Genomic DNA, 2,829 nt, shown 5'->3' on the forward strand with positions numbered 1-2,829 from the left:
CCGTGACCGTGATATTATTCAAAAAATACGCCCAGCATCGTCTCGCGCTGTTTCGTTTCGAGGGAAACGATCCTCGTTAAACTGTTTTAAACGAGCTCGATGTAAAACCGTCCTCGAATAAGGTCGAGCCTGTAATAAAAACTTCGATCGTTCGACGTGCCCGCTTTATTTCCTCCTTCTCCTACTTTTTTCGGATTCACAGTTTTCGTTACATATGAAAATCAAATGAAATCAAACAGTTTAAATCGAAAATTTCATTGCGTAGATATTAGATATTAGATAGAGGTTAAATTGTATGTGAATTTCAATTTTTTGTGCAATGCGTCAAAAAAAAAAAAATTATCTTTCTTCGTTTTCCGATATCCATCAATGAATAAATATTTCTTACTTAAAAAAAATCAATCCGTTGATGGATCGCAAGGATTGCATAAAAGGAGAAGGGGAGATTTATTATATTTTCCGTAGGCAAAGCGCCTCGTCATAAGGCTGTCGAACGTGGCGATGATTCAGGTCGCGTGATCATCTTGAGGTAGGTTCTGGTCTCCCTGCCGAGCAACCTAAAAGGAAGGGGAGCAGGCGGGTAGGAGGAGTACACGCGAAGGTGTATGAGCCGCTCGTCGAACAGGCGAGGTGGGAATATCTGTGACTAGCGATGGGATCGATTCTCCAACTCGTAAGAATCGTTTCTGTAAATTTTGTACTTACGATTAAAAGGTATGAGAAAGTGGTTTAACTTCGATCTTAAACTCGAATCATTACGTGTCTCTCTTCCACGATTAAAATTTGAGAAGTTAACGGAATGGAAAAGGTTCGTTTTCGAGAGGGAATCGTGGCCATCGCTTCTCTTGTCGAACGGGAGGGAGCCACGCGTCATCGTCGTTGCACTTTCTTTCTCCGGACGCGCGCGCGCTTCACCTTTCTCTTTCTCTTAGCCGCGATGGCCAATGATCGCTTCCGACACACGTATCCGTTCGAAACACGAACGAAAGGATACCTTCCAATCGAGTTTCGCCTCTTCATCCGACCTTCTTTCTTACTATTACGTTCTGTAATAATAATAAGCTCGATCTACACACACACACACACACACATACACTCGTTTACGAATAAATTTCAATCTCGATCAATTTTAAATTTAAACGTGTAACGCGATATTTTATTATATAGGTACTGGCGCGCGTGTAAAGAAACGTTTAACGAAATTGAAAATATTATTTTCTGGATCAAAGTTAAACGAAAAGAAGAACGATTCCTCTCGACTCAAAGGAGAGGAGAGAAACGCGATAGAGACTTGAAAAGGCAAGGTCGAGGCGAGCACGAGGGGAAGGAAAGGAGCTCCGTCGACTTTCCAACGATTTTCACTGTTCGACAACAATAGACTGACAGAGGGCGCGATTAGGCGCGGCCTCGTTAGGGGGCGCGTTAATCTCCTGTTGAAAATGGCGACTAACGTGGGAGACGAGAGGTTTCGTTTCACCATCTTTCTCTCATATCGCGGCCGATGGAAAGCTGAAAGTTTCACGAAAGTGCATCGCGTGTCGCGGCCGTGTTACGCGAGTTTCGACGAGAATTGGAAGGGAGCACCGCAAGATCCTTTCCTGTCCTTTCCTTTCTTGAAAAACACGCTCCCTCCTTTTCATCTTTCTCTCTCTTTTTTGTTCGAGTTGTTGAAACGTTCGGTTTAAAGTCAACAAGGATATGATGGATTTTGAAGGTTCAAGAACACAGGTTCGTCGATTCCGATACTTAATTCGAATATTTTTCACAACCGTTTTCGATTTGTAAATTCTAAAATCAAGCATCTTTCGTATATTTATCATTATCGTATTTTATCATTATTGCATTATCGTAAGAGCGTTATCGATACGTAACCGATTCGCTTTTTCGCTCTTCATTCACGATGAGAAAGTGGCCGTAATCTATAATATTTTTCCTCAAAGGAGATAAGCGTGAAATAAACTTCTCACTCATTCCATTTTCCACAATTTCTTCTCGAATCATTACAAATAATTTAAACTTCACCGAAATTTCACGCAATTTCATTTGTAGTTTTATCATCGAACGTTGTACCATTTCATATTCAGGTTGGTGTTTATTTATTTCGTTTCCAGTCGACAGAAACCAACACCGCAACGTCTTTTTCTCGAAAAATCGTAGAAAAAGAGCGAAAACATTCATCGTTCATCGTCAGAATCGCGTGTCTCGACAAAAAAAACTTCCAACTCGAAGCGAGCCATCTTTCTCCCCGCTCCCTCGTCCTTTTCACTCCCGTCACATCGCGGCACCGTTTCTAATCGGGATGTTTCCTCTCTCGGATATCTCTCGCTTCTCTCCCTATTACCCAAGTGATTATACGGCGATTATACTTTCATCGGCCGAGGGGCCACGGTTACTCGAGAACGTTACGTTACGACTCCGCGTCGTTACCCGTGGAAAACCGGTGAAAGAAATTTTCGCCAACCGGTTAATCATTTTATCTTTTTCCACTCGGTTCGAGCCAACGGCTTTCATCTCCACTGCTTTCATCCGCCATCGTTGTTTACATCGAATCTACGAAAACAATTTACATCATCTGCTCGGAGGATTTTCTTGTAACTCGAAAGTTATAACGAAAATGGAATCGATGATCTCCTTCGAATTCTCTTTGAAATTCCCTGATAAAATCTTTTTTCTCGATCGAATTCGAAACGATTACATCCGTTTTATTTATTTATTTATTTATTTTTTTCCCTCCTCCTGCGACGAGAGAATTAGAAATCCTCGGCGACGTGGAACCGGCTCCCCCCTGTCACGAAAGTCGCGCGATTGGAACGAGGCATCTCTCTCTCT

Source organism: Apis dorsata, unplaced genomic scaffold, assembly GCF_000469605.1.
Source record: "Apis dorsata unplaced genomic scaffold, Apis dorsata 1.3 scaffold_174, whole genome shotgun sequence".
NCBI lineage: Eukaryota > Metazoa > Arthropoda > Insecta > Hymenoptera > Apidae > Apis > Apis dorsata.